Below are 13,854 nucleotides of genomic sequence, written 5' to 3' on the forward strand. Positions count from 1 at the left end.
AATGATACTGCCTCGGAAACCCAAGGAGTGGTTGCTATGAGTCAGGTCTGACTCAACGGCACATAACAACAACAACAACATTGCATTTCACAAATCTACTGCAAAAGACCTCTTTAAAATGTTTAAGAGCAAAGATATCTTTTGAATGCTGAAGTGCTCCTGACCTATGCCATGGTATTTTCGATAGCCTCATAGGCATGTGAGAGTTGGACAATGAATAAGGAATATTGCAAAAGAATTGCTGCATTTGAGTTGTGATGTTCTCAAAGAATATTGTTTGTACCATGGACAGCTAGAAGAATGAACAAATCTGTCTTGGAAGAAGGAGAATCAAGAATGGCCAGACTTCCTCTCTCGTACTTTGGCCATGATGTCAGAAAGGATCAATCCCTGGAGAAGGATATCATGCTTGGTAAAGCAGAGGGTCAGCAGAAAAGGGGAAGACCCTCAATGAGATGGACTGACATGGTGGCTACAGTGATGGGTTCAAACATCTAATGATTGTGAGGATGGTTCAGGATTAGGCAGTGAATGTTTCACTCTGTTGTACACGGGGTATTTATGACTCAGAACCACTGGGACCTAACAACAAGACTTTATGAAAGCAGACTGCTTCATTTTTGTCCCTCAGAGCAGCAGGTAGGTTTGAACTGCCAACCTTTTGGTGACCACCAGTGCTCCACCAGAGCTCCTTAGTGGTGGGAAAGGAAGATCTAAATTCCCATTTGTTGTGCAAGAATCACTTCATGCTTGAGATGCCTCTAACATGCAAAAATATGAACATCATGATGCTTCCTATTTCATAACATTAAATATGCCTATTGTAAGAAGAGCTCAGAATGTTATTATTCAGTTACACAAACATACATGTTAATTAAGGGAAGGCTAAGTTGTTACATTAAAGAGACCTTCTCTAAAATTTTGTATCTTGACCAAAAAAAACAAACAAACAACAACAAAAAAAAACCGACCCAAGCTCACTGCCATTTGAATCTATTGCAACTCATAGTGATCCCTTTTGGTTTCCAAGCCTGTAAATCTTTACAGATGCAGACTGTCTCATTTTTCTTCCATGGACCAGCTGGTGGGTTTCAACCATCGACCTTTTTGGTTAACAGCCAAATGTCTTAACCACTATACCACCAGAACTCAATTTCTCTTACATAACAGCCTAAGGCCAATGTTGCCATTTGGGTGGTGACTTCAGGAACACATGCTGTCTTCAACATCTACACCCTAGTAACAACCAGAATGTTCTTTACAAACAAGGACAGCAAGAATTGCTGTTGACACTTTCTTAGTTTGTTCCCATTATCAGGAAAGACCAAATACAGAAAAAAACATCGAGTTTGGTAGAGGGTCAGTGAAAATAAAGAAAACCCTCAATGAGATTGACTGACACAATAGCCTGCGCAGCGGGCTCAGACATATCAAAGACTATGAAGATGGCTCAGAACCAGGCAATGTTTAGTTCTGTTATACACAAGGTCTCTAGGAGTCAAAGTTGACTTGACAGCAACTAACAAAAAACAATACTAACAACCTAAATTCCATTTATGGGCTAAAAAGTACATCACAGAATTGAACCCACACCTGTGGCTTCCAGCCAAACAAAAGATAGGCATAGGAGTTGAACATTTACCTGAGGTAGATACATTCCTTGGAGAGAACAATCATGGGAGAAAGAAGGGCTCTTTATGTACAGGGAGACAGCTCAGGGGGCAGGAGTTCATGGAGGGATGGACACAGGGAAGAGGTAACTATTGAAAGAAAGTCGGAGGGGAGCTGTTGCATTGTGGTTAATTGTAGTCAATGTCATGAGACAAAGTGTATATGAACTGCTGTATGGAAAGTGAATTTACTCTGTAAATTTTCACCCAAATCATAATTAAAAAAAAAAAAAATACACCACAAACTGGGACTTTGATCACTTTGTAGTTTAAAAAGTGAGCCATAAATCCTTTTATCACTTCATCTTATAGGTTTGCTTCTTTTATTAAAAAAAAATCCTGGCATACTATCTGTACACTTTCTCACATAAAGAGCAAACAATTGATCTAACGTACAGAACTCTCATTTCTTTAGATTTATTGAGGACCAAAGGAACTCTGCTGGTTGTGGTTAGATCATTTGGCTGCTAACCAAAATGTCAGCAGTTTGAACCCACCAGCCAAAGACAAAGCAGTCTGCTTCCATAAATATTTACAACCTTGGAAACACTGTGGGGCAGTTCTACTCTGCCCTACAGGACCACTACTAGTCATTCTACTTGATGGCAGTGGGTTTGGTTTTGGTATTGAAGACCAAATTAATGAGTCTGAAGGTTTATTCCTTCTATACATAGTTCTTTGGTTCAATAATAAGAAAGTCAAGGACTGATAATAAGGTCTACATTTTTTAACATCTTATTTGCAATCATTTTAATATGCCAATGTCAGGTTTTCCTTTCTATAAGTACTATCTAAACTTCAGGATATAAACAAAGGAATGTACTCCATTTTTGTTGACACTGGATTTTTGTTCTGAACAAAAATAAAACCTTTTATTTCTCATAAGTAGTGACTTTCAATTGACCAAAAAATAAAAAGAAAAAGACAGTGTTATGTTTGCACATGCCAAGAGACAGTGGTGCCTGCTTGCGTTTATAGTGCATTGTGAAAGACATTAAAAGAGACAGAGTTTAAGAGACTGCTGAGAATAAAATACCTTGAAAGGTCTCCTTCTTAAAAAATGAATTGATGGATGATCAGCATTCATCTCTGAAGTATACGTCAAAAAACTGAAAACTCAATGCCATCGAGTCGGATTCGACTCATAGTGACCCTTCCTTGGGTTTTCGAGGCAGTATCACTACGGAAGAAGATTGTCCAATCTTCCTCCCGAGGAGTGCCTGGTGAGTTTGAACAGTCAGTCTTCTGGTTAGCAATCCAATGCCTTAGGCACTATGCCACAAGAGCTCATAAAAAGTAAGTATCAACGAGCTTATTGGACCAAATCGAGAAAATGAAAAAGTTACGGTTTCACATTCATAGAATACGTGTTTGTTTACTGCCATGGCGAGACAAGATATTTTATTGGCTAAAACTGTCACGTGGTTTCTCCATTGGGCTGTATCTCTTCAGCAAGAAGACCTACAACAGCTGAGCAAACACTCTGCAGTTAAATGTGTCTAAAGATCATCACCAGGACTGCTGGAGGAAGGGAAGTCAGCCACCCTGTGGGATCAACAAGGGGGTGGCTTCTGATTAGATAGAACTGGGGGCATTAGAAGACTGGCAGTGCACACCCACCATAGGCCTGATACATTCAGAACCTAGGTGTTCAGAATCCCAGGTCAGCAAGGCCCCATTCGCCCAGCGTCCCAAATCTGGGATTCCCAGCTGTGTCCCTGTCAGATGGCCAACGATACTTGGTGCTAAGTCCCAGAGAGCTGCTTCTTGGGCCTCCCCTGAGCTGTCACATAGTAGTTTTGGCTCAAATCACTTCCTGCTACATTTCCTTTCTACATTGCTGTGTAGAAAAGTGTGATGGAGCATGACAAGTAGTATTGTAAGCCAAATAATATACTCTGTTTGCAAAGACTGGTCTAGTATTCTGACATGAAAAATAATTTGACTTGTCATTTCTAATGCCAAGCTACAAACTTGTGAGAAACCCAAAAGACCACAGGATAGGGTGATCTAGACTGCTGTGTGGTAGACAACAGAAGAAAAGAGATATCATGACAGCTTGGGAAGGAAGAATGCCTAAGTAATAGAAGGAGCTCGGTGTTGGGCCTTGAATGTGCTTAGCTACAGTCAAGATCTTTCCATGATACAAAAGCATGAGATGAAGTTAGCTATACACACCATTACTGCTTATATTAAGTCTGTAAAAGATAATTAAACTGAAATATAGTTTTCAGTTTGTATAATGGAGGCAGTTAGGACTCAGTCTCATACCTTATAGCCTTGTAAGATATATGATATAAACAGAAATAGTTGCAAACGAAGCAGGTAGTTCAGTTGGAAAAGCAATCATTCTCACTTTCTCTAATGTGTGCACACATGTACACTAACACCCTTTCTCTCTCCTTCTCTCTCTCCCCTCTCTCTCTTTCTTGGAAACACACACATATACACAGAGCACTTAAAGAAAGACTGAAAAAGAGAAAGATGGGTAAGAAAAAAAAAAAAAAACTAAGGAAAAAGTGGAGCAGAATTGGAAATCAAAACAAACTTAGATCTGAAATGATGTGATTAATAAAACAGCCACAGAAGGGTCCTCAAACATCAAAGTAATGCAAGAAAAGGACATTTCCAAAGCTCCATGTGGATAGGAGAATCATTTCACTGAATGAATATACACAAACGAGTCCTCTTTCCCAGTCATAACAAAAATTACTTTAGACATATACAGAATTAAGGAAAGAATTTTGGTTTTGAATATTGAGAATTCAAGGAGAGAAAAGTTATTTCCTCTGAAGGCTGAAAATCTACCCAGTATGTATGTATTTTGTGATTTTTATAAGTAAAAATTATTTTTTTCTTCTTCTTTACCTTTACAGCCTGAAGTAATTTAATTTTCTTGCAATTTTTTTAAGAAAACAAACCGTGGAAGTTAATGCTATTAAACATGTATTTAATAGAGAAAAAAGAACAGCAGAAATTTCAATTAATACTTTTTTCCAAGAAAAGATCCTTCTAAGATGTCTTGGAAAATAGAGGAAGGTGTGTTCTGTGTGGATTAATGCTGTTTGGAAAGTTAGTCTAGATTTTATATACATTTTATGATAATAAACCACTTTCAGTATTATCATTATATATTGTTAATTAAGCTAAATAAAATCGGTTCATAAATGGAAACTCACAAGGGAAAAATCTGGTAATCACTTAACAAGTGATCAAACTTAGCATCCACAGTAATGGAAAAAATTTTCATGACATGACTCCTTATTTAATGCTATTGGGAGTATATCACAGAATCTATATAATAGTGTCATCAAAATATTTAACCTGACAGAAAATAAGAAATGCTGGCTAGGTAGTAGAGGGTTTGGAACTCTTCTACATTGCTGGTGGGGTTGTAAAATGGTACAACCATTATGGAAAACAGTGGTGCATCCTCAAAAAACTAGGGATAGCAATACCTCATCATGTAGCAATCCTCCTCCTGAGTATATAACCTAGAGATAAAAGAGCAGTGACACAAATAGATGGATGTATACCTATGTTCATTGGTACATTATTCACAATAGCAAAATGATAGAAACAACTTAAATGCCCATCATTGGAATACTATATAACTATAAAGAATAACAAGGAGCCCACAAAACATCTTTTAACATGGATGAATATGGGGGACATTGTGCTCAATGAAAAAAGTCAATCACAAATGACAAATATTGTGTGATTCCAGTATTATTTAAAAAATCAAGAATAGATGCATACACAGAAAGCAAAGTTCTTTGGTGGTTACTAGGAATGGTAGGGAGAGGGAGGGGGAAACACTTTCTAGATAGTAGACAATTGTTACTTTTGGTGATAGGGAAGACAAGATCAAATATAGGTAAAGTCAGCACAACCTGACCACAGTAAATAAAGACACTAAGAAGTGCACGAGAAAACAGGGCCATTTCAGTAAATCCTATAACACACACAATTTTACAACAATAACAATAACAACCAAAAATATGTGTGTAGTTAGGTGGGTAGATTTGGATGCATATGTGTGTGTAGAAAAGCATATGCAAGTAAATACACATGCATGTATAGGTGTATCTGTAGGTGCATGTGTATACACACATTTGTGTAAGCTGCATATATATGCACATATGTGATAAACCACATAGGGGGGCACAGTTATAAAGGCATCCTAGACATATCCAAACAACTCTCAGGATTAGTTTACTGGCTTAGAAGGCTTGGGATCATGGTCTCAGGAACAACTTAGTCAACTGGCATGACAAAATCCATAAAGAGAATGTTCTACCTCCTCCATTGGGCCTTAAAACCTTCTGAATGACCATCTAAGATACAACTATTGGTCTCTACTCACAAGGAGCAAAAGAGAACGAGATAATCAAAGGCTCAGAGAAGAAATAGTTCATGGGACTAATAGCCCATACTAAGCCCAGCCTTCTCTAATCTGAGACCAGAAGAACTAGATGGTGCCCAGCTACCACTGCCGACATTTTGACCAGGAATACCATAGAAGGCCCTGGGAAGAACAGGAGAAAAATGTAGAACAAAAATTGAGTTCCTAAAAAAGGCTACACTTACTGCACCTATAGAGAATAGAGGAACCTCTGAAACTATTATTCTAAAATAACCTTTTAATTTGTATTTGAAGCAATTTCTGTAGGTCACCTTTTAGCCAAATAATATATTGCCTTACAAAGTAAACAATATGACCTGTAAGCCTTAAATAATTAACTACATGAGACCAAAAGATCAATATGAACCCAAAAGCAAAGATGAAAATGCAAGTAGGGGAAGGGAAGCTAGTTCAATGGAAATAGAACAAACAGAATGGAAATAATGAGAATGAGGACACATTGTAAAAATTATAATCAATAGCGTGAAACAACTTGTATAAAAATTATTAAAGGGGAACCTAATTTGCTGTGCAAACTTTTACCTAAAACATAATAAAATATTATTTTTAAAATTATTTTTAAATTATTTAAAAAAATGATACAATGATTATGAATACAATCATAAGAACATAATTAGACAAATCTAGATTATGGAACATTTTGTAAAACAATAGAATCTGACCCTAAGAAATGTCAAAGCTGTGAAAGACAAACAGGAGAGGGGACTGTCCTAGATTAAAGAATATTAAAAACCCATGACAACCCTATGTAATATATAATCTTTGGATCATGAGTTAAAATAACTGCTATAAAGGATATTTTGGGGACAATTGGAGAAATTTGAATATGAACTATTTATTAGTTATTACTGAATGGATATCAAATTTCTTGGATGGTTATGCTAGAGAATATCTTCATTCTTAGGAAATACATCCTGAAATATTTAAGAGTAAAGGGTCATAATGTCTGTGGTTTGTTTTAAAATATTTCAGCACTATATGTATGTGCGTGTGCATAGAATGAGGTAAAAGTAAATGTTGCAAAATGTTAGTTAACAAATAATCGAGCTAGGGAAAGAGTACATGGATGTTTATTATATTATTCTTTCAAACTTTTCAATGGGCTTGAAACTGTTGGGAAACCAAAAGTAATTCAAGAACGAGGTTGAAATTTCTCTTTAAATAAGAGTTTCAGGTAATTATGAGGAAAGAATGATAGAATTAGGCCACCTCCATTTTGCAGCTCTGGTGGAGTAGTGCCTAAGGCAATTTGACTGCTAACCAGAAGGCTCATGGTTCGAACTCACCAGCCACTACCTCGGAAGGAAGACTAGGCAATTGGCGTCCATTGGGATATTGCCTCAGAAACCGAAGGAGGGGTCATTATGAGTTGGTACCAACTCAACCGCAGTAGGTTTGGTTTTTTTAGTTACTCATGGATCTAGGCACTGAGCATCAATGGCCACTAACACCACAAAAGAAAAAATAACAGATACTATATACCTTCTGACCACAAGGTTGGCGGTTCAAACCCACCAGCCACTCCCCAGAAAGAAGATTGGACAACCTACTTCTGTAGTGATACCGCCTAGGAAACCCAAGGAGGGGTCACTATGAGTCGGATCCAACTCGACGGCAGTGAGTTTTACTTGACTGCTAACCAGAAGGCTGGAGGTTCACACCCTCCAGCCACTCCTCAGAAGGAAGGTTGGGCAATCTACTTCCCTAGTGATACCGCCTTGGAAACCCAAGGAGGGGTCGCTATGAGTCGGGTCTGACTCCACGGCACATAACAACAACAAGTTCCCTGGTAATATTGATGCTGTGTTCCAGGACCACCTTTGATAACAATTTCTCTAGGTCAATCTATTAACTTACAAGAACTACAAAAGACAAAGGAACATGTTTAACAATACCACAGGATGCAATAAAAAAAACACAGACTGTGGGTAGCTCTAAAGGGAAAAGCAGCTTGTGTTTCTTAAATAAAAAAATTGTGATTAAAAAAAAATGAAAGAGGAACTTACAGATTAAAAGATACATCAATCAATTGTGATACAAAAAATTTATTTGAACTCTTATTCAACTGTCTTAATTTAAAAAGCATCTTTTAATATAGCATTTATGAAACAATTAGAACTTTGACTATGATTGAAGGATGGTAATATGAATTACTGTTAATTTTTTAAGTACATTAATGGTAATTTTTTTAAAAGTTCTTATTTCTTTTTGTTTTTTTAAATAATATTTTATTGTGTTTTTGGTGAAAGTTTACACAGTAAATTAAGTCCCCATTTGACATTTTCTGTAAATTGTTCAGTGATATTAGTTACATTTTCCAATGTATCAGTATTTTCTTTAATTGCATTCTGTTTGCTATGTTTCCAATACTCTAGTTTCCTTGACCTACTGTCTTCTCATCTTTGTTGACCTTTTTGTCTCATATAGATGTTTTTGTTTTTTAGTACAGCACTGGACTTCTTATTTTTTTAGGTATACATATTGAAATATTTATGGATGAAAAAATTAGAGGGAAAAAGTAAAAATAGATTTTAAAGTGTCATTGTTAGCTGCCTTCGATGGCCTCCGAGTCGTGGTGACTCCATGAAAAATGAAAGGAAACAGTGTCCAGTCCTGTGCCATTGCCATGATTGGTTGTGATCCAGTTTCAGCAGCTTCATTGATTTTGGTCTCCAGCAAGAATTTTTTTTTTATCCTCTTTTGTTTCTTCTTCCACATTCCTGCCTGACTTTTTCTTATTCTCCTTTTTCCTGCTGATGACTCACCTCTGGGAAATTTAAGATGGACATCCAAATGATTTTCATGGTAAAATTTCCATTGCATTTGTGCCAGCATAAGTCTTTTCCTGAATCCAGTGGATAGTTGAATTGATTTCCTCATTATTTTGATGTTTTGAAACATTGAAACACTAAAACACCAGATACAACTATACTGAGATAGAGAGATAATGGACACCTCTGAGAAGACTCCAACTCAAGGCAACCCTATATACATCAGGATGAAAATTACTGGTCCTGTATCATCCTCATGATCAGTGGCAGGCTTGGATCCATTGTTGTAGCTTCTGTGCCAGTCCATCTCACTGAGGGTTCCCACGCACCTGTAGGCCCTCTATTTCACCACACATAATGTGCTCCTCTAGGGACTAATCCCTCCTGAGTACATGTTTAAAAGAAGTAAGTTGGGCGATGTGATGTGATCCATAAGGTTCTCATTGGCTTATTTTCAGTAGATTGCCAGGTCTTCCTTTCTAATCTGTCTTTGTCTGGAGGCTCTGCTGGATCCTGTCCACCACGGGTGACCCTGCAGGTATTCAAAATCCTGGAGACACTCTTTCCAGCATCATAGCAACATGAAAGCCACCGCAGTTCGATAAACTGACATGAGTGGTGAGTAATTATATAGGTTCTATTTTAATTACAAGCAAAAACATATATTTAAAAAGTTTGTTTTTAGTGTGAAAATATCATGTAGAGGGTAAAGAATACTTATAAAATGTAAACCTTTACACCCACCAACAACTTAAGAAATAGAACATAATCAGTATCCATAGACGATCCCAACTTCCCCATCCAAATGACATCCTCTTCACTGCCCACTGCCCCCTGGAAGTAACCACTATCCTAACTTTTGTTTTAGTCATTCTTTCCTGATCTCCATAGTCTTACCACCTAATACTGTAGCTGTGTCTGTTTTGATATTTATATAAATAGATTCATACCACACACATTCTTCTATGCATTATTTGCTGTTGCTGTTTTCAGTGGACTTGAATCAATGGTGTTGTTTGGTAACATTGGGACGGTGCCTTTTCAGTTGTCAACCTTGGGTTTTTCAGCCTCAGCAGCCAGCAGCTGTCTGAGTAAAGAAAGCCTCCAGCTTCAGTGGGTCGGGAGCAGGAGGTAGAGCTGAAGCCCAAGGTTGAGGAGTTTTCACCCAGACCCAAGAGCCTAGCACTTTGAACTCAGACTTAAAGCCTCCAAACTGTAGAGAATAAACTCCTGTTTGTTAAAGCCATCCCATTTGTGGTATATTCCTGTCAGATAAGCACTAGGTAACCAGAACAGCCATCTTATTTGATTGTACTTTACCTCAAGTACAAAGTTACAGAATGGTGATAAAAACATTGTCTTTTTTCTTGACTTCCATGAAATAGGGGAGTTCTGGTGGTGTTGTGGTGAAGCACTACTAACCAAAACCCACCAGCCACTCCATGCAAGAAAAAGGAGGCAGTCTGCTTCCGTAAAGATTTACAGCCTTGGAAACACTATGGGGCAGTTCTACTCTGTCCTATAGAGTCACTAGGGGTCATAATGTCCATGGGAGTGGGTTTGGTTAGTGGGAATGCATCAAGTGCTCACCATTAATCATGATGCTGGCTTTGGGGCCGGAACATATATTTACATCACATTAAAGAAGTATCTGTAGATTCCTATTTAAGTGATTTTTTTTTTGTCAAAAATCACTGCTGAATTTTGTCAGATGCCTTTTATGTTAACATTTATGATTATGCATTGTTTTTAATTAAAACCCAACCTCATTGCCATCTAGTCGATTATGACTCATAGAGACCCCATAGGATTTCCAAAGCTGTAAATCCTTAAAGAAGCAGACTGCCTTGTCTTTCTGCCATGGAGCAGCTGGTGGGTTTGAACTGCCACCTTTTGGTTAGCAGTTGAACGCCTTAGCCATGGCACGACCAGAGTTCCTTGCTGTTTCTATTTAGCACTTGCAGTTTAATAATTTATTTAATATAGAATTGTCACTGATTCATGACATAAACTCCCATGCTAATGATACTTTAATCTTAAAATGTGTTGCTAGATTTTATTTAGGAGTTTAGCACCAATATTTGCAAATGAAATTGGCTTATAGGCTTTTTTTTTTTTTTTAAATGATGTCAGATTTTTGTAATCTGTCATATTCACTTCATAAAAATAATTTTAAATTGTCTATAAACAGCATTGCCATTACCTTATCCTTAAAGGTTTAGGATAATTTTCCACTAGAATCAAATTGTTCTGGAACATTTCTTTAATTTTTCTAGTCATTCTAAACAGATTTTTCTATGTCTTCTGATGTCAGTTTCAGTATACTATATTTTCATAGGAAAAGGTTATTCTTTTCATCTATAGTTGCAAATAAATTTTCACAGAGAGACGAGTGAAACATTCTCTTATGATTCTTTAATTTTCTCTGATTCTGCCTTTGTTTTCCTACTATTTCTTATTTTAGTTATTGTTCCTTCTCTTTTTTAAATTGGCTTATCTAGTGTTTTATCTAGTGCGTAAGGCATTTGACTGCTAACCAGAAGGCTGGCGGTTCAAACCCACCAGCCACTCCTCGGAAGGAAGGTTGGGCAATCTACTTCTGTAGTGATACTGCCTTGGAAACCCAAGGAGGGGTCACTATGAGTCGGGTCCAACTCGAAGGCACATAACAGCAACAGCAACAGTGTTTTATCTGTTTAATTGTTGCTTTAAAGAACTTTTTAGGTTTATTTTTTTTCTGTGTCCTAAGTCATTAATTTTTTGTTATTTGTTTCTTCCTTTGCTTTGCCACATTTTTTTTTTTTCTTTTTTCAGCCAGGTGTTAAAGCTTTATGTATTTTATTCTTTTGATTCTATTGATAAAAGTATATAAAAAAATTGAATTTTCCTCTGAAGATTTCTTTAGCTCTATCCTTTATGTCCTGATATTTAATATTCTCAATGTTGTTTTTGGCTAGAAATTCCATAATGTTAGTTTATATTCTTTTGTCAACACAAGAATAATTTAAGAGAGAATTTTCAAAATCCTAGGCAGAAAGGATTTTTTCCTGAATTAGTTTTTAATTTATAATTTTATGTGATTGTATCACATAATGTTGGCTGTATTATTGCTACATTATAGAGTTTATTGAGATTTTTAAAAGCCTAACATATAGTTAATTTCTAGTATATAATTAAAAAGTAATTAAAAGATGTATTTTCTATTTTCAGGATACAAGTTTTGAGCTATATATAAAAACATAACTTCCCTCATGTTTGTTTTTGTACAGATAAAATAAATATATTTATAAATTTGATGTTGGTGTTAATGTTAGGTACCATTGAGTCAGCTCTAACTCATAGTGACTTTATGTACAACAGAATGAAACACTGCCCGACTCTGTGCCAGCCTCACAATCCTTGCTATAACTGAGGTCACATCTCATTGAGGGCCTTTCCCTCTTATGCTGACCCTACACTGAACTGAGCATGATATCCTTCTCCAGGGAGTGGTCCTGTCTGACAACATGACCAAAGTAGGTGAGATGAAATCTGGCCATTCTCGCTTCCAAGGGGCATATTGGCTCCACTTCTTCCAGGACAGATTTATTAGTTCTTCTGGCAGCCCATGGTACTTTCAATATTCCTCACCAACACCACAACTCAAAAGCATCAACTCTTCTTCCATCTTACTCATTCACTGTCCAGATTGCTCATGCATATGAGGAAATTGAAATCAGCATGGCTTGGGTTAGGCACACCTTAGTCTTCAAAGAGACATCTTTGCTCTTCAGTACTTTAAAGAGGTCTATTGTAGCAGATTTGCCCAGCTCAATACGTCATCTGATTTTTTAATGCTGCTTCCATTGGTGTTGATTGTGGAAGCAAGTAGCATGAAATGTTTGACAACTTCAATCTTTTCTCCATCTATCATGATGCTGCTTACAGGTCCAGTTGTGAGGATATTTGTTTTCTTTATATTGAAGTGTAATCCATACTGCAGACTATGATCTTTAATCTTCATCAGTAAGTGCTCCACATTCAGCAAGCAAAATTGTGTCATCTGCGTATCTCGGGTTGTTAATGAGGATTCCCCCAATCCTGATGCCATGTTCTTCTTCATATAGTTCAGCTTCTTGGATATTTGCTCAGCACACAGATTGAATAAGTATGGTGAAAGGATACAACCCTGATGCACTCCCTTCCTGATTTTAAACCATGTAATATCCCCTTGTTCTGTTCAAATGACAGCCTTCTGCTCTATATATAGGTTCCTCATGAGTACAATGAAGTGTTCTGGAATTCCCATTCATATTTGTTATGATCCACACAATCAAATGCTTTTGCATAGTCAATAAAACACAAGTAAACATCTTTCTGGTTTTCTTTGCTTTGAGCCAAAATCCATCTGACATTAGCTATGATATCCTTCTCTCCATGTCCCCTTCTGAATCCAGCTTGTATTTCTGGAAGTTCTCTGTCAACACACTGCTGCAACCATTTTTGAATTCTTTTCAGCAGTATTTTACTTGCATGTGATATCAATTATATTGTTTGATAATTTCCACATTCTGTTGGATCACCTTTCTTTGGACTGGGTACAAATATGGATCTCTTCCAGTCAGTTGGCCAGGTAGCTCTCTCCCAAATCTCTTGGCATAACCAAGTATGTGCCTCCAACACAGCATCCATTTGTTGAAACATCCCAGTGGGTATTCCATCAATTCCTGGTTCTTTGCCAATTCTTCCAGTGCAGCTTTGACTTCTTCCTTCAATACCATTGGTTCTTGATCATATGCCACCTCCTGAAATGGATGACTATCAACCAATTCTTTTTGATAGAGTGATTCTGTGTATTCCATCTATTTTCTTTTGAAATTTCCTGCATCATTCAACATATTGCCCATGGAATCTTTCAATATTGCAATTTGAGGCTTGAATTTTTTCTTCAGTTCTTTCAGCTTGAGAAATGCAAAGCATGTTCTTCCCTTTTGGTTTTCTAACTCCA

This window comes from Orycteropus afer, unplaced genomic scaffold (assembly GCF_000298275.1).
Source record: "Orycteropus afer afer isolate SDZICR_OR568_19922 unplaced genomic scaffold, OryAfe1.0 scaffold00063, whole genome shotgun sequence".
Lineage (NCBI taxonomy): Eukaryota > Metazoa > Chordata > Mammalia > Tubulidentata > Orycteropodidae > Orycteropus > Orycteropus afer.